Source organism: Panulirus ornatus, chromosome 21, assembly GCF_036320965.1.
Source record: "Panulirus ornatus isolate Po-2019 chromosome 21, ASM3632096v1, whole genome shotgun sequence".
Classification (NCBI taxonomy): domain Eukaryota; kingdom Metazoa; phylum Arthropoda; class Malacostraca; order Decapoda; family Palinuridae; genus Panulirus; species Panulirus ornatus.
Window position 1 is genome coordinate 3,673,849 of NC_092244.1, and position 18,315 is coordinate 3,692,163.

Below are 18,315 nucleotides of genomic sequence, written 5' to 3' on the forward strand. Positions count from 1 at the left end.
AAGCTGGTGTCTGAGTTTGGAAGAGTGTGTGAGGAGACAAAGTTGAGAGTTAATGTGAACTAAACTAAGGTTAAGTTTAGCATGGGAGAGAGTTCGAATGGAGAGAACCTGGAGGGAGTGGCTGTTTTAGATCCCCAAGAGTGGATATGGCAACAGAGGAACCCTGGGGGCTGAATCCATAAAAGTTCTAGTATTTCTCCTTATTTTCCCAAGGGAAAATTATGGTTCTAAACACTTTGGAGGACTTGCCTCACTGTGTCACTAGGTTAGTCAGAAGTGGAGCTTGAGAAATTAGAATCCTGAATCCTATTTTTGTACAAAGTTAAAACTGAACGGCTCCCTCATAGCACTAGAGTACATTTTTGTTACTGATAAGGTCGTACCTTCTCCATGGGATGGCCATTACTTCTCATCATGACAAGAATTAAGTTGAAAAACAAAAAATAAAAAGTTTCTCTCCATCAGTGATTTATTCCAGAAAAAAATCTGTATCCAGAAAGACGGGTTATGAAGTGCCAGGATATAAGATGGATTTTTCCTCTCATCCTCTTCCTCATTGTCATGTGGGATAATAGGATGATTTTGGGAAAGAAAGATAGAGACAGAGGACTAGAAAATGAGGCACAGCTCATGGGAAAAGAGCAGCTTCGTGTGGGAAGGAAGCCATTTCCTGTCAGGCATGGACCTTGCTTTAATATGCCCATTTTTTTCGTTTTTTTTTCCAATTCTATTGTTTTGGTCTGTTTATGGATTTTGTGGGGTCAAATGTTTAATGAACCCAAACCTATACATATTATAGGCTGCTTTCGTTACAATCTCAAGTCATCTGGGAAAAGAAACTGCATTCAGATTCCTTCTGTTCCTGTAGTGGTGTATGTTCCTGGTGAGGTTTAGATGGCGGTGTTAAAGATATGAATAGGAGTGTGTTGATGACACGTGTGGAGAGAGAAACCAGGATCTATCCAGAGCTGTTGACTGAGCGATCGTGGGACTGAGGAGTGGCTGACATAAACCGTGAGTGTGGCTGGGGAGATATGCGTCCGCACCAGAATATGAGAGACAGAAAAAGGAACATCAAGGTGAAATGAAAGCGTCAGGAGGAGAGACACATAAGGCATTTTTGTCACTAAATGTCAAAAGTTAATGAATCTAAACAAGATAAAGAAAATTAAAGAAAAGATGAAGTTTCAGTTTATGGAAAACCTAAATACGTATTCAACTGGGGTGAGAAGGCTGCGACAGCCTAGCGTGGTTAAAGGGAAGATATAGGGGAACAAAAGGATATCAACAGAGGCAGATGTGATATGGTAGAGCTGGAAGGTTTTGGAAACCGACTGAGTGGCACAACATGGATGAGCCTGGAACACAGACCTCTGGTGGAGGGGCGATGAAGGGACTGAGTGTCAGGGGAACGCCGAATAGGATGGCACAACGAGGAGGACATCAAAGGAGAAATTAGGTGGGATGACTGAAACGCACCAAGATGATGTCCAGCCAGGGACGTGGGATGTTGGGTGGTGTAGGAAGGGACTAGGATAGAATGACCATGTCGTTATATGTAGAAGTTGACGTAAAAATCACTGATACATTAGTTTGTTATGTGTAGGAGTGACGGCGTGCGCTCTGCTGCAAAAAATTTCGGGCGGAAAATGAAAAGTATAGAACTAGGGAAAGCGCGCGCGCGCGCGCGCGCGTGTGTGTGTGTGTGTGTGTGTGTGTGTGTACTACATCCTTAACCACGAAATGCAAACTAATTTTGTCGAGGACATGAAAAAGAAGCTTATGAGGGAGTGTGGGCGAGCTGTGGGAGGACCGAGGGGAGTCCAGTCTGGTGTTGGCTAAGCTGCTGGAAGTGGCGACGTAGAGTTTTTGCATAAGAAGCAGGAGGAGCCAGGGGTATTAGCGGCCACCACCACACCCCTGACGCTGGGGGGAGACGTGCATCTCAAAGCCCCAGTCGCTGCTGGACGCTGCCTCTGATGCTTTGTGAGTGAGAGAAGCTTTGGACAGCAGGACAACACCCAGATGTATGCATGTATATGAGACTATAGAAAAGGAGGAGGAGGAGGAGGGGGAGAAAGTATAGGACATGGAGATACTATTCACCACTGGTCATTGCACTGCAAAGTGGTAGGAAGAGGATTGATGTATCTTGTATCTCCACATACATAGGCCGACTAAAATTTACAGGCACGCACACACACACACACACACACACACACACACATACACACATAGATGTGTGTGTGTGTGTGTGTGTGTGTGTGTGTGTGTGTGTGTGTGTGTGTGTGTGTGTGTGTGAGCGTATGTGTGTGAAACGAACATAGCACGACGACTCCTACTTATATAAACATACAAATACCCCGACGGCAGGATTAGAACGGCCGCCACTTGTGTGGAAGCTGTAGACCCCGACCACTTAGCTATAGAACCCATAATAGAGGAATGACTGTTCGATCAACAATCGAATAGTAAATTATCTATTGTGTGCTCCATAGCCAAGTGGCTAACGTACCCGGCTTCCACACGAGTGGCAGCGGTTCCAATCCTGCTGTCGAAGAATATATGTCAATACATATACTTTCCTTTGACAGAGAATTATATTAATATTCATATCACATTTTTCATACGTGTGTGAAACATCATCTCGCATCCACATGGGCACAGTTTGTATCACATGGAGGAGAGATCGTAAATTTTCCGAGCCTTGAATATGTCAACATATTATTGCCGCTAGTTCAGAGATATATTCTGAACATATCCTGAACTATTTCCTTTGTCTTTGGAATGGAGTTTCATCCTAGTTCAAAACTCTGGTGATGCATTTCATAAAGTATGGCATATCTACGCTTTATCTACGTCCTAAGCGAGGGAAGTATACTTGCGTATCTACTAGGAAAGTGGTGGGAGTTGCTGTGTTCAGTTCAGTCTTCTCTGCTTTGTGGTAAAGAACGTACTGTGTTCCCACGTCATGTCAGGCAAGGACAACACGGCATGAACACGGCTACGCCAGCATACGAGAGAACACGGGCATAAAGTGCGGGATTTTACGAGTCGATTTGTTATTAAGTTTGAATATGAATTCCAGCCTTTTGTTACGTGTTCCCATAGGGGATATGTTTATGTTTTTGCTTTAAAATGTGTTTTTGTTCGTTTTGTTTGCATGTTATTTGTACGTCATGAGGTGATTTTTGTGTACCATGTTTTCACATCATGAGATGATTTGATTGTTTCAGTGTCTTTTAAAAACAGTTGTCTTCATCAAAGAGATGGTTCGTTTATTTTTCTTTGTATGTGTAGGTCAAAAGATTTTGTGTGTGTGTGTGTGTGTGTGTGTGTGTGTGTGTGTGTGTGTGTGTGTGTGTGTACAAAATAAAACGTTTTTCTAAGGGCTCACGTATGTCAGATATACCCTTAGCAACCCCCCTTTTTTTCCCAAAGGGCTACACCCTTACCAAACCCGTCATTCACCCCAAGGGCTCGTGTGACATTGCCCTGCATCCTTACCAAACCTGCCTCCTTTCGCGCTAAGGGCTAGGCAGATGCAGACACTGTGCAGTACGTGTTAGCCACAGCTTGGGGTCCGCCCAGCCAACACATCCTCCTCACCCACCCACCATGTTATGGCCAAAGCATTCCAACGTAAAGTGGAAATACATCCGGGGAATTTTGAAAGACATGTTTGGTTCGCTATATTCTCTCTGATCACTTGGGAAAAAAGAATTATATTTCAGAAGTGATGTCATTCGCTATTGTTTTAAATATTATTGGTTAAATGGTTCTGTTAGAGGGATATATATATATATATATATATATATATATATATATATATATATATATATATATATATATATATATATATATATAAGATTTTTTAGGTCAGACCTTCATGAAAACATTTACTGATACAAGTCAGGTACGTTTCCGCAGAGATGAACATTAACAGAAGCTTATGTATAAAAGGCCACCAAAATCAACACATGTAAAGTGCACTTTTATGTATTGCAAGTTTCAGGTTATGGTTTGGTGTCTGTATATTTGTTGGCTTAAAACACCCACACACACACACACACACACACACACACACACACACGGACATACAGAAAGAGAGAAAACATTAGAAAAACAGACCCAGAGTCAGACAGACAGACAGACAGATATAGCGAGCCAGACAGACAGTACAGAGAGACAGAAGGACAGCCTTCACCTACAGCGCGCCAATCACGCCAAATCTCGTCCGCCAACCCGCCAACCACACGCCAAACCTGGCTCTTCTTCGCGCCAAATTACTCCAACTCTAACCCGTCTGAGAAAATCTCTTAAAACATTTATCTCTGGGCCAGGGCTCTTACAAGGCTTGCTTATGGAGTCTCTCAAATTGCTGTTAGCTTAGCAATTACCTTAATCTAGTTTAATGAAATTCCTGGGTTTAAGGATACGGGAAGGGCTTTGTCCAAACCAAGGTAGGACGAGCCAGGGAAATAAACCTGGATTACACAAGAGCTAATTTATTCCAAGACGCAAAGTAAAATTTGTATGGACTGCAAAATAAGAATTTAGCTCCGGTTTTCCCCTCCAGAATATGCAATTCCCGATATTCAGTTAATTCCGGTATATGTAACAGAGAATTTATTACGTGGTTACGAGTAATGGAATTTATCACAATATTTGCAGAAGGACGCTAAATATAGGTTGCGTAAAGAAGGAAAAAAAAAGTGTTGCTGTGTCATTTAAGGAGCTAATTATTCCGAGGTATTCAGGGGATTAATTAATTCAGGTTTGCTCAAGGGGACATTAATTGGGAGTTACGTTGGAGAAAAATAATTACGAGGTTCGTAAGACAAAATTCCTTACGAGGCTAAACATGAGGGTGGGTTAATTCCTATTTTGGTTCACAGGAGAATTAATTGCAGATTGCTGGGATGTGAGGCGCTCCCTGGCAGCTTAATGCAATACTATTGCCGTGTTGTGTAAGAGAGCATTCACCGACTCTACATAACTTTCCTTAAATGGCAGCATCTCCGGGGATATTTAGAGTGAACGATATATATATATATATATATGTATATATATATATATATATATATATATATATATATATATATATATATATATATATATATATAAATTTTCCATACTTGTTCGCCACTTCCCGCGTTAGCGAGGTAGCGCATGGAACAGTTGAAACATGGACGTTACTTGTCCACATCCACTATCTAGCTATCATATACAATGCATCAGAGCCCCTTATCCACAGGAAGGCCTCACATAATGTCCCTTGTTCCTCTTGTCCACTTCATATGGTCTGGTTTAGCCCAATAACAACACGTCGCTCCCTGTATATCACATCACTTCAATTCTCTACAACGCACGTACGCCTCTTATCACTGTGCATGCTCAGGTCCCATTACCTATATCCTAATTTCTTCCATCTTCTTTACCCCTCTTCCCACCTCTTGTTCCCTCCTCACATACAGATCCTCCTAGTCATGTTCTCTTCGTTCATCCTCTCCATATGTCCATACCATTTCAGCCTACCCTCTTTAGCTCTCAGTCATACTCGGCTTACTGCCACACACCTTTTCTAACGCTGTCATTCCTCACGTAGTCAGGCTCCCCAAAATCATGTACTGTCGTTGGCCATTTCATTTCGCACACAATCATCATCTTCCGTATTTGTGCGTCCGAGGCCCACGCCTCGCATTCATACATCACCGTCGGAACTTCAATATATACATATCATCCAGCATACTTATCTTTGCGTTGTGCGTACAGTGACCTCTCTTCCCGCTTCCTCGTGACCTGAGGTTCACTCAGAGCCAGAACATCCAGGTTCCTCACCCCAGACACCACACCTGTCTTCCCCTTCTTCTTGCCTTGGTTATAGCCATGCAATAGTGAGAGCCTCAGCCTGAGCCTTTCGGGAACTCATCCCCCCCCCCCCCCCCCCGGGGGCTCTTTTGTCTGTTCCTTCTTCTGGCAAGTGACAATACAAGGAGGGGGAAGGTCTCCAGCTCCCCGCTCCCACTCTTATTAGTCGCCTCTTCCGGCACGCAAGAGGCGAGTGGACAGTTTTCCTACCCCCACCGACCTCCCAAGGGATAAAGAACGCGTGGAGCAGAATGATCAGATGAGTTACACGTTGTCAAGTGTGACGTGGAAGGTGGGAAGAAAGTTTGTTTGTGGGTTGATGGTTATGATTGATTTTATACTACGCATTAAGATGATGCTCAGGATTTAGTTCAAGATCAGCATTTAGACGAGTGGTGCATATATATATATATATATATATATATATATATATATATATATATATATATATATATATATATATGATCATTTCTAAAACTTATCTGAATATTGATCTTGCAATGAACCAAGACCTCATACCTTGCAGTGAAACATGCCCTCATGTCTTGCAGTGAACCATGCTCTCATATCTTGCATTGTAATGATAATTCTTCAAACGAATCGTCATATATTGACCAATGAAGATCACAAACACTGAATATAACAAAAGCACATCATGGGTTGTAAAAGTATCATTAAAGGAGGCAAAAAGATAATTTCGCCCTTTAACCCACCAAATTACATATATGTAAATGATCTTAATCCTATTAGCTCGTCCATTACCTTGCCCCGTGAGTTGAATTTTAAGAGATAATTGATCATCAAAGTGCAGAGTCTTACGTAAGAAATCAGATCAAATCATTTTCTAATTCAAATCTGGATCTGAAGATGAGAGAAAATAATCACAGTATGTTTAGCCTCTTTTCTTGTGATGCTTTTCATGTTACTTTCTCTCATTTTATGGTCTAAAAAGAAGAAAAATAACCATCTATCTATTTATCTACCTATCGATCGATCCCGGGCCATCTGTGTCTCATCAAATAGACTGTGTACAATATATATATATATATATATATATATATATATATATATATATATATATATATATATATATATATATATATAACACTCCAGTCACGCTCTGATGAACCTCCGTCAGTGTCTCGAGTCCCACGCTTGCCAGGGAGCGTCGGGGTTAACAAGGTACTTGACTGGCTAAACTCACTGATCCTCGATCAAAAGATTGGGTGAAGCATAAAAGACGAAATCTAATCCTCCAATCGGCTTCGTCTGGGTGAAAAACAATCTCTCCCACCCAAGCCATAGGGGCGAAGATCCGTATTGATTTTCATTATTCTTCCGCCATAGTGGGACATGTATGGTTGTAGTAGTGAAGGCCACAGCCTTCGCCCAAACGTACTTGTCGAGAATCCTGTTTATTAAAACCAACTAATGAACTTTATGTACGTGTAGTAGCCTTTCCCTAACATAAGGACCTATGCGAGGATACAATTAGGGGTCGAAAATCGTGTGTATAGTGACTGGCTGGATAACCCTAACTGGTCTGTATAGTTTCAGCGTCTTTATATAAATGGGGGGGTCCTATTGGATCTTCGTCCAAGGAAACTATGATAAAGGAAAGGATTATCTGTCTCCAGATTGGCAGCATCTGGATGGAACACGTGATGATAGGAGGCTGATTGTCTGCCGAGGCTGGAGAGAGGAGGGGTAAAGGGTGGGGCGGGGGCAGTGGAGGGTTAGGGAGGGAGCTGGAGTGGGTAAGGAGAGATAGTATAGGCGCCATAGACGGCCAAGATGAGGCTCCTGTCACTGGAGACCCGACGAGAGAGAGACAGAGAGAGACAGAGAGAGAGAGAGAGAGAGAGAGAGAGAGAGAGAGAGAGAGAGAGAGAGAGAGAGAGAGAGAGAGAGACCTGGCTTGCCCTTCCAAAACACACTTTATGCAAGAGACGGTCGGCTTTTCATGCTGCAGATTTTTTTTTTGTTACGTCCATGTGTATGTCTAGTTGTTTACGTCCATGTGTATGTCTAGGCTAATGAGCATCTGACGTAAACTGAAACGCCACCCTGGAGCTGGCAATAAGCTAATTACTGGACTAATAACCCCCAGTTAAATGAGGCTTGGTGTCCTATTTACATTTGAAAGGGCCTTCGTTCTGTGTTTATTAACATCTCATTTGCATGTACATATTTACCCGGAAGGTGTGGGAAGACGTCATAGGTGTGCGCGCTTCGATCAACTGGGCAATGATGGAAATGTGTATTAGCAGTCCGAGGCCGTGGAGACCCTTGTGCACAACGGAACGACCCCTTGAACACGACGTTCGACCTCAGAGCACGAGAGACTGACCTCGAGGAGGCGACGAGGGTAGGTTCCGTGGGGATGATAGCCTAGTGTCTGACCTGACCTCATCCCCCCCCCAAGAGTCAGATGAAAGGAGAGGTCATCGTTCTCTAGGGTCGTACCGTCGTGCTCAAGGGGTCGCACCATTGCGCTCATGGGTCGTACCGTCGTTTTAAGGGGTCGTGCGTTCTTGCTCAAGGGTCGTACCGTTGTTCTCAAATGTAGTACAATAAAATGCTACCGCAGATAGAGACAGATGGAGCTTCTAAATTGCATCACCAGTATAGAAAGCTATCTAAAGGGGAGTAACTGTGACAGCTAACAACTGCTGTATAGCTGAAAAGTTGCACCGACGGAATGTAGAAGTATTCTTCTCACTTATAAAATCCTTCGGTGTGTCTCGGAAAAAAAAGAAAGAAAATCAGTGATGAAAAAGAATCGACACAGAAAATTTAATAGCTACGAAAACAACCCCCCCCCCCCTCCCCTTGAAAATAAGAATGTAAAAATTGGAAAGAGAAACTAGCGTGAGGTGTAGCAGTAGGATGACTGATAATATTTACGGATATTCCAAAACCGATGGATGGAATTCATTAGCGTGGCGCCCAGCAGGAAAGTTCTGCTCGAGGAGGAAAAACTTGGTCGAGAAAATACTGACTTTTTCCCTCGAGACGGTGATATAGGAGGGAGGAGGAGGTGAACCGGTAGAAATAATGAGACAAGGGGAAGACGAAGGAGAGAGAGAGAGAGAGAGAGAGAGAGAGAGAGAGAGAGAGAGAGAGAGAGAGAGAGAGAGAGACCTGGCTTGCCTGGAGAGAGAGAGGCCTGGAGATCATCTAAGAATGCTCAACATCCACGTCATATCATGTCTGTGTCTCCCTTTGCAGTTTACATGTCTTTGTCTTCCGTGCTTGAACCGTCTCTGGCTGTCTGTTCCACCGTTGCTACAAGTCTGGGAAAACAGACTTTTTATATTCTACGTAGATGAAAGATAAACACACACACACAATATATATATATATATATATATATATATATATATATATATATATATATATATATATATATATATATATATTTATATAGTCACGAAAATCGTGTTTGCACGTCGTGTCAACAGCGTCAAACAGGCGAGACTCAAGAAACTTGCCAAGTCAGAGGCCACCAGAGGCCCCGCTCAAGACCCACGTTTATTACCGCTGATCCAATATTGTGCAACGGGGGCGGCCGGGCGGCCCAGGCCAAGCAAAGTTAACATGGCCAGGTAGAGTGGACCTCGAGGGCCTCTGGCCATAGGGTCGGTCTGTCTTATCGTCCGTGTGTGTCTGCGTGTGTGTGTGTGTGTGTGTGTGTGTGTGTGTGTAATAACCTGTCTATACTGTATTCATGTCTCCACGAGAGAGAGAGAGAGACCCTGGCGACAGGTAGAGGACGACAGAGGGATCTGTGGCACCGGTAAGTTCCTTTATGTTTCGCGGTATTTTTAGTTTTCGTTGTGAAGATGAAATTTCTCACAGTGTGACCTGACGAACACACACACACACACACACACACACACACACACACACACACACACACACACACAAGGGGGGGGGGGGACTCGTTCTGCAAATTATTCTGTTGGAGGGGGAACAAGGGAGGCACGTCAAGAGCTGCCTTGCCGACGTGGGTTAAGGAAACAAAACTACACAGAAGGACGTCCTGGAGCGCTGGGGGGTTCAGGCCCAATCCATGGTTAGATATAACGTTTCAGGTGATGACTTTCATGACCCCTGCCAGTGGAAAGGCCAAGAGGCCTAAACAACCAGCCAACCAAGGGCGTGCCAGAGGGCTTCTCTGTCTCTCCTCGTACAGGTAAGTACAGACACGTAGGTGCAAACGGATAATAACGTCAGTATGACACAGACGACAGGCGGATCTGAAGGAATACTAGCCCTTTCTTGGAGTGACACAGAAACAATAAGAATACATTAGTGGCTTTCATGCTAGGGTGGTAAGTGGCTCAATGTGGGACACTACCAGGCCCTCAGAGGGACAGTGTTAAGGGAGGGACTAAAAGACAATTATCCTGAAATTCAAACCAGTTTTTCGAGAGAAAAGAAAACGAAAATGAGACACTGTAAATTAGCAAATTACAGGATAGGAAAAAAAAATACTGTCAACGCGAACAACCAATTAACTGATCACTGTCACCTTAACGACACTTTACCTACCCACTCACGCCACCTCCCACCACCAACAAGCACAGAGCGAATCACCCTTTAAGTAGGTCACACGTGATTGGTAATTTCCCCCGAGCGTAATTAACCGATTCACCGATAAAAGACAGCGGGAGATAAGGTCGGGCACATTTCCCGTTGCATGTGTGAGTCAGACGGTCAATCGTGGGCTGAATGAGAGAGAGAGAGAGAGAGAGAGAGAGAGAGAGAGAGAGAGAGAGAGAGAGAGAGAGAGAGAGAGAGAGAGAGAGAGAGAGAGAGAGAGAGAGAGTAGAAGTAATATATGACAGTAGATAAGAGATGAGAGAGGGAGTGAAACAATACTTTGAGAAACAGTTTGCAATTTTGCAGCGCCCTCCCCGAGTGTCTTCAGTGCCACAGATAGTGGCAGGGATAGCGAGCTGGTGGGAGACAGATAACAGATACCTGAAGATGATTACCAAACACAGGAAGGGCGATACCAAGCAGAGGAATATATATACAAGGACGTCGATAACAAACACAGGGAGATGCATATATACCAAACACGGGGAGACCAAAACCCAAGACGGGGAGATAAACAAGAAACGCGGGGAGACAAACAACAAACACAGGGAGACAAAACCGTAGACCTGAGGTAAAAAAAAGAACTTATATATGTTTGTTGAAAAGGATTTCTTACGGGGGCCTTCCACCACTATAGTCCCCCTCCCTCCCTCCCACATTAACACCACTACAGTATAGCCAACACACACGCACCAGTACCAGCCAACACAACAGTGCCAAAATATCACCGCCCCAGTGTGTGTGCACTGGAGTCACACTTGGGAGATAAAGCTTTGAGATTCACACTAGGGATACGAACGAGTGCGTCACAGTGGGGAGAAGGTAGGAGACGTCACACTGGAGAGAAGTCTTTCAAGCGTCAGTGTGGCAAGTGGTGGAGACATTTCCTGAGGAAATCGTTATGGTGCGGGTCATGGTGTGGCACGGCCCACTGATGACTCCCCTCCCCTGATACACTCTTTTGTCCCTGCGGGTTTTATTTTTTATCTGAGGCTGGCCATTGTTGGCACTGCTGACACCCCGGCTGTCACTGCTGATGGTAATGTTGTTATAGTGACCACTGCCGCTACTGTTCTTTGTAGTTGTCACTGCTGCTAGTGATGCTGTTTCTGTTGTCACTGCAGCTAGTGATAATGTTCTTGTTATCACTGTTGTTAGTGAAGTTGCTGCTGTTGTTGTCACTGCTGTGCTAGTGATGTTGTTGTCACTGCTGGCGCTGGTCCCTCGCCTGTGTATGATCTGCTCCACATCATCTGTCTCTTGACGTCTGTTGCCCTTATCTATGTGGCTATTGTTGTCGCCTCTCCTTGTCAGAAGCACGAGTCGACTTTTGGTGTCTGGAGCTGTGATAAGGTGCATCTCTGACGCCGCTCCCGGCGTTCTCTGTGGTGTGGTGGTGGTGGTGGTGTTCTCTGTGATGTGGTGGTGGTGTGGTGGTGGTAGTGTGGTGGTGGTGGTGGTGTTCCCTGTGGTGGTGGTGGTGGTGGTGGTGGTGTGGTGGTGGTGGTGGTGGTGGTGGTGGTGGTGGTGGTGGTGGTGTGGTGGTGGTGTGTGGTGGTGTGGTGGTGTGGTGGTGGTGGTGGTGGTGTGGTGGTGGTGGTGGTGGTGGTGGTGGTGGTGGTGGTGGTGTGGTGGTGGTAGTGTGGTGGTGGTGGTGGTGTTCCCTGTGGTGTGGTGGTGGTGGTGGTGGTGGTGTGGTGGTGTGGTGGTGGTGGTGGTGGTGGTGGTGTGGTGGTGGTGGTGGTGTGGTGGTGGTGGTGGTGGTGGTGTGGTGGTGGTGGTGGTGTGGTGGTGGTGGTGGTGTGGTGGTGGTGGTGTGGTGGTGTGGTGGTGTGGTGGTGGTGGTGGTGTGGTGGTGGTGGTGTGGTGGTGGTGTGGTGGTGGTGGTGTGGTGGTGGTGGTGGTGTGGTGGTGTGGTGGTGGTGTGGTGGTGGTGTGGTGGTGTGGTGGTGTGGTGGTGTGGTGGTGGTGGTGTGGTGGTGTGGTGGTGTGGTGGTGGTGGTGGTGTGGTGGTGGTGGTGGTGTGGTGGTGGTGGTGTGGTGGTGGTGTGGTGGTGGTGTGGTGGTGGTGTGGTGGTGGTGGTGGTGGTGTGGTGGTGGTGGTGGTGTGGTGGTGGTGGTGGTGGTTGTGGTGGTGGTGGTGGTGGTGGTGGTGGTGGTGGTGGTGGTGGTGGTGTGGTGGTGGTGGTGGTGGTGGTGGTGGTGGTGGTGGTGGTGTGGTGGTGGTAGTGTGGTGGTGGTGGTGGTGTTCCCTGTGGTGTGGTGGTGGTGGTGGTGGTGGTGTGGTGGTGTGGTGGTGGTGGTGGTGGTGGTGGTGTGGTGGTGGTGGTGGTGGTGGTGGTGGTGGTGGTGTGGTGGTGGTGTGGTGGTGTGGTGGTGTGGTGGTGGTGGTGGTGGTGGTGGTGGTGGTGGTGGTGGTGGTGGTGGTGGTGGTGGTGGTGTGGTGGTGGTAGTGTGGTGGTGGTGGTGGTGTTCCCTGTGGTGTGGTGGTGGTGGTGGTGGTGGTGTGGTGGTGTGGTGGTGGTGGTGGTGGTGGTGGTGGTGGTGGTGGTGTGGTGGTGGTGGTGGTGGTGGTGGTGGTGGTGTGGTGGTGGTGGTGGTGGTGGTGGTGGTGGTGGTGGTGGTGGTGGTGGTGGTGTGGTGGTGTGGTGGTGTGGTGGTGGTGGTGGTGTGGTGGTGTGGTGGTGTGGTGGTGGTGGTGGTGGTGGTGTGGTGGTGTGGTGGGTGGTGGTGGTGTGGTGGGTGTGGTGGTGTGGTGGTGTGGTGGTGTGGTGGTGGTGGTGTGGTGGTGGTGTGGTGCGGTGGTGGGTGTGGTGGTGGTGTGGTGGTGGTGGTGGTGGTGGTGGTGGTGGTGGTGGTGGTGTGGTGGTGGTGTGGTGGTGGTGGTGGTGGTGTGGTGGTGGTGGTGGTGTGGTGGTGGTGGTGGTGGTGGTGGTGGTGGTGGTGGTGGTGTGGTGGTGGTGTGGTGGTGGTGGTGGTGGTGCGGTGGTGGTGTGGTGGTGGTGTGGTGGTGTGGTGGTGGTGGTGGTGGTGGTGGTGGTGGTGTGGTGGTGTGGTGCGGTGGTGGTGTGGGTGGTGGTGGTGGTGGTGGTGGTGGTGGTGGTGTGGTGGTGGTGTGGTGGTGTGGTGGTGGTGATGCAGTTGCAGCCACGAAGAATACCAACACAGCAGCTGACTCTCTCCTCGTCTAGCGAAGCGTGAGTCTATCTTCCCCACTCCCACGCCAGGTAAATACAACCGTCACTACAGTATCCACCAACCCTGAAGCAGGATAACAAGAAAGATAACCGTCTTCATGACAGATAAGATCCATGAGGTAAGGTAGCAGATCCTAAACACCAGTTATGCCAGTGTCGGTACCTTGCCAGCGTCTGTGACTTTCCTTAGAGTGGAGTCGTAGTCTTTCGATAACATGATCTTCCACGTGTGTGTAAATAATTATCTATAGGTAACGAAGACAAGTTCCTGTAGGGCCAGTACGGGCATGGTTTACCCTCATTCATTTCATCTTTTACTCACAGGAAGCTGAAAATACAGCAGGCAGCCTACTTCCCCCTACCCTCTAGCATTGTACACATACAGTAGGGGAATACAGCATTCACTCCCAATCACCTTTCGTGCTGGTAAATCAACCAAATATCATCGAGGGAAATTACCAATCAGTTACGAGTTAGTTGGCGATTGGTTCAGTTACGTTAATTCGATTTTAGAATTTGGCCAATATGGTTGAGTCCTAGAGTAAATGTTGGCGATATTGACGGTTTCTGGTGTAAACGTTGGCGATACTGTTAGTTCGTGGTGTGACTGTTGGCGATACTGTTGGAGAGGGAATGCAGCTTAGAGCTTTTGTGATAATCTTTTGGAATAGCGACTCTTCTCTCTCTCTCTCTCTCTCTCTCTCTCTCTCTCTCTCTCTCTCTCTCTCTCTCTCTCTCTCTCTCTCTCTAATGTGTCTTTTTCTGTCTGATTCTGTTCGTCTGTCTGTCATTTACGTTCTCTCCTAACGCCTGTCTCTTTGTCTCGTTTTGTTTTTTCACTTCTTTCGGTTGTGTGTGTGTGTGTGTGTGTGTGTGTGGACTTGGTCGCATGGTTGCTAACCAAATTAATGGAAATAAAAAGACTAGGGGGAGTTCAGAGGCACTCGGCGAGGGGCTGGAATACACGAACTACCGTAACAGGGTGAAAGTACTCGAACATTACAGCATTTTTTTTCTATCCTTTCCTCTTCTTCTTCTTCGCAACTCCCCATCCTCCTCCCCGTCTCTCTCACTCTCCCTACCTCTTCACACCATCCTCTTCCTTCCTCTCCCTATCCCATCCCCCCTTTTCTCTCTCTCTCTCAGTACGACACTCCCAGACGGGATGGCCTGCACCTGCGCCAATTACCTCCATCCATCACATTACAACGGTACACGAGAGCATTCTCTAACGCCATGCCTTCCCCCCGGAACCTTCCTCCGTCGTGAACCCCTCAGCTGTGGTGTGTTTACCTACTTATCCTTTGCTTTAGGACATCCCAGCATGTGGGATGCTAACCCCAACATGGGAGCGCTAATGCTGGTGTGGGAGTTGCTTTTGTTGCTGAACTTGGTTTAGGCTCCACACATGCGCTCACACAAAGCCGCCTGGACGGACAACGGACCTGGGAACCCTCCTCTCCTTCCTCACACTCACCTTTCGTCTCCGCCAGAAATCATTGCGTTATTCTGAAGGCGAGGTGTTGTTGTTCTTGTGTTCGGAGGACAACCTTTCCTCTTCATCTACTGGTCGTCTACTATTCTTTTTTTAAAAAAAAAAAAACATCTGGAATAGCTTCTCTCGTACTACCTTTTCCTTCGCTTTCACTCTGACGATACTTCCGCTGTCTCTCCCGCTGACAGAGCAACAACTCTTTGTTTGTTTTTTTTCTCGTGGAATTCCATCCTGGATGACTGACATTCCCTCACCACCTGACACACACCTTACTATCCAGTGACGTTCTTTTCTAGAATCTATTTTCGTGCAGTCCAAAAAGCACTTCTCTCGACACAAGCAAGGTATATGGAGCAGAAGGTAGGTATCCCTCCTCGTGTTCTGAAGAGTGTGCTTCTGAACTTGCAACTGTGTTTGGCTCGTCTGTTCAATTTTTGCTTAAAAACCATTTTTTCCATCATCTTGGGAAGATCCATTAGCACAGCTTATCCCAAAGAAGGGGAAATCCAATCCCTTAAATTTTGAATGTCACGCTATGAACATCAGTGTGGCTTTCGCAAGACGAGATCTGCCGGTGATGTCCCTCTCTATCTTACTAACGTCGGATCATTCAACTCTGAGAGCCTTTGGGGAATCCTATGTTGTATTCCTTGATATATCAAGAGCATTTGATGGTGTGGCATCTGGATCGCATCGTTAATCTCCCCTCCCTTACTTTATTATCTAACGTATAGCTTCCTCCCCGGCCGATCTGTTCCGTAATTGTTGATAAATCAACCTTTCCCTCTGTCCCTATTAACATCGGCGTCACTCAGGGTTTTATCCTGTCCCCTACGATCTCCCTCGTGATTCCAAAGTAGTCCGACTTCTCAACTATCCCAGGATCACCTCACTGATTGACCCCCACTTGTCCTATGCTGGTTTTCTTTCCCTCTTCTTCAAATATTACTATGGTTTCTGCTCCTGAGAGTTGGCTATTTATGCCGCTACCATTAACCAGACCACGTAACGACAATCGTTAAGCTACTGGGTCGCATGATCACTATATGCCGTCGGCAACTCAAGGTTGGGTCAGCATAATACTCGTTTCCTTACTTACGCCGCTAAGCTTTGGAACTCTGTACCCAGCTCAGGGTCTTCCCTGCTGGTACCACCAGACCCCCTTTTTGGAAGACTAGTTTCCCCACATCCTCCATAACTCTTGAGTCAACTTTCCTCGTCTTTGCGTTTCCATCTCTTTGACCCTTGACATATATCAGTCAAGGTCTGTCCTCGATGAGAACTTTTGTCAGGATTGGACCCTTCTACACACACACACACGCACACGCACACACATACATACAAGGTCCATCTCGCGACCCATGACAAGGACGATAGAGAAGCATCCTTAGAAAGTTGTTCGAGTCGAAATTTCAATGGCAGGAGCTAAGGGTGCACTCCAGCTGCAGCTGATCCAATATTGAACAATCTTTAGGCCAGAGTGAGCAAAGGAAGTTACTTAACCTGGTTCTGTAGCCATGGAAGTCTGTGTCTGAGTCATACACACACACACACATACACACACACACACACACACACACACACACAGACATAGTGCAAATGAACGTCCACTGTCATGGGGTATATATATATATATATATATATATATATATATATATATATATATATATATATATATATATATGTATATATATATATATATATATAAAGTACGAGTTTACAATAAATTTTTAGCATAATCCGACTCTAATTAGCATAATTAGAATAATGACTTACAGAAGTCAAGGATTTTTGGTTTTACGTGTACGAGAGGAAAAATGACAGAAATTAAAAGAGGATTAATTATAATCCTCAGATTTCACTGATGAAGTGGATATATATATATATATATATATATATATATATATATATATATATATATATATATATATATATATATATATAAAATTAAGGGTTCATGTATTTGTTGTTTAGTATATAATGATACAGTCATGCAATATGAATAGGTAAGACAAAGTGACTATGTTAGAGAATGATGACAAAAATATTGTTACTATGAAAGAAAAACTGCATGAGAAGCAAAGCAGATATTTGAACATTCTGAATATACGATGAAAGTCATTCAAATTCAAAAGAAATGACAATACTGTAAGTTATATGGAAAAGGCCACAAATTTTACCCGAAGAAGAAATCTGACGTTCCAAAATTTTGTTTGGAAATAGTGGAGCCAAAGGCTAAACAAATTAATCCCAAGATTTAAAAACAAACTAAGTGTAAACTGGTGATTCAGAAGAAACTGTAAACCAAAGACTGGAAAGAACAGATGATGAAAATACTCAGCTGGAATCCCAAACTGAAACAGAATGAAACCACAGACTGTGTAAGGTAACAAGTAACTTTCCAAGACTTTATAATCTATAGAAAATATATATGAAACTGATTCAAATATAAAAAAAAAAATGAAAATATCATATGCAAGATCAAAAAAATTGCTTTTGAAGAATTAGGAATATCCAAAATTAAAGACTGAAAACAAATTTGGTACACGGCTGAAACGGAAAAGTCTGAAGACGTTGAGAGAAACTATGAGAAAAGATAAACGATAAAGGCTTACTGAATCAAGGATTGGTGGAAGTCTGGGGACTTGCGACGGGAAAAAAAAAGAAAAACTGAAAGTCTTATTGAACTAAAGACTTCAAAAGGTACTTAAAACTGAAGATTGGGGAAAGAGCCGATCCTAAAGTCTTACTGAAACAAAGACTGGGAAAAGAATGGAAGTCAAAGACAAGACAAAGAACGAAGACTTTAACCGAATCAAAGACTGAAAACGAGAGAAATAAAATGACTCAGAATCCAGATGGACGTTTTCCTGCAGCCCAAATGCATTCTGGTCTCTATGCAGGGATGGAGGCCATACTAGAATTACGGGCCAGATGGCACGAGCCAAACCCCTTTTTATTGCCCCTCGTGGGAGGGTGGGAGTGAGGGAGGAAAATGAGAAGGATAGCGAGTCAATGACAGGGGGAGGGGCACGTAAATCCTTTACTGTATGTAAATCCTCCACATGCAAACCATCCACAACACGTAAATCCCCACAACATTCAAATCTCCGCAATATGTAAATCACCACAACATGTAGCTCT

At 45.3% G+C, this 18,315-nt stretch overlaps 2 protein-coding genes across 4 annotated transcripts in view; one reads left to right on the forward strand and one right to left on the reverse strand.

Annotated features, from left to right (window-relative positions):
* Nucleotides 1–18,315, reverse strand: part of LOC139756274 (uncharacterized) — a 490,501-nt gene that overhangs the window by 210,907 nt on the left and 261,279 nt on the right. The gene's annotated exons all lie outside the window — the stretch shown is intronic.
* LOC139756275 (zwei Ig domain protein zig-8-like) overlaps nucleotides 1–18,315 on the forward strand; it is a 369,804-nt gene that overhangs the window by 71,650 nt on the left and 279,839 nt on the right. The window lies entirely within an intron of this gene.